Here is a 1,138-nt window from a genome sequence, read left to right as displayed (position 1 = left end):
AAATCCCCGGCAGCATCGGGGTTAAATGTAGAAGGGTTTTGGGATTTAAAAGATGTAATTGCTTTATCTCTATCTAAATTGAATGGGAAATTTTCCCTTTTGCCCAGGTGTCGCAGTTTCCCCCCTATCTGTTACTACCGCCTTGTTGAAGAGGCAAATAAGAAACATCATCCCCTTGTCCTTAAAAAGTGTGACCTTGTACCGCCTTCATTCATGGTGGCTTGGGAGCGTTACTTTCACATAAATTTCCCAAACTCTTGGTAGTCCCCTTTCTCATCCATGGAAGGTTATGGACATCGCCGAGGAATGCTTAGAATGGCTGCAGAAGGCTCCGTGAGGCTGGTTGATGCATGCGAGAAGTTGATAGATGGCTCAGTTGGTTTTTAGTAGTAGTAATTTATGGAAAGATTGTTAAAAGAGGGTGGAAGATGCTGTGATGTTTAAAACTATCCACAACAATTACTGTATATTTTTTTCCTGGTTTGTTGATTTGACCTCCTGAAAGAGAAAATAGAAGAGGAACGAATATCGAGAATGAGATAAATCAGAATGTGAAGCAGAGGAAGTTCTCAGACATTGTGGTCAACACCAACCAAACACCACGAGCGCTACAAGGATGGGGTCCTCACCATTGGCACCATTGGTTTATCCAAATGTCGGCAAGTCTTCACTCATTAATGCCCTGATGGGAAAGAAGGTAAAAATGCACGAGTGAATTCCCGTTCAAAGTGTCCAAAGATTGGATATCAAAGCTGTCATTAGTTAAAATATGTAATTGCCAGCACAGAATGATATTGAATTCTTATAAATTTGGTTAAATAGGAAGCATATGAAATGTATAGAGAACGCATCACATTTAAAATAAAAGACCCTTTTAACAAAAGTTTTCCATGAGCCTTTTCTTTTCTGACAAAATTTTCTTATCATTTCAGGTTGTTAGTGTCAGTAGAACCCCAGGCCACACAAACACTTCCAGACATCTTCCTAACCAAAATGGTAAATTATGTGACTGCCCTGGCCTTGTGTTCCCCTCAACTGTATCAATGCATTTACAGGTGGGATATAGTGTGATTATTTTAGATCACATGTTAGATAACTTATTATCAAATTCATGTATCACTATTGCTGTTATCGTCAA

At 39.2% G+C, this 1,138-nt stretch overlaps 1 pseudogene; it reads left to right on the top strand.

Moving 5' to 3' along the window:
- Positions 1–1,138, top strand: part of LOC119592954 — a 78,168-nt pseudogene that overhangs the window by 60,285 nt on the left and 16,745 nt on the right.

The sequence above is a fragment of the Penaeus monodon genome, chromosome 31 (genome assembly GCF_015228065.2).
Source record: "Penaeus monodon isolate SGIC_2016 chromosome 31, NSTDA_Pmon_1, whole genome shotgun sequence".
Lineage (NCBI taxonomy): Eukaryota > Metazoa > Arthropoda > Malacostraca > Decapoda > Penaeidae > Penaeus > Penaeus monodon.
The sequence above is the reverse complement of the archived record's forward strand: the minus strand, read 5'-3'. Positions and strand labels throughout refer to the sequence as shown.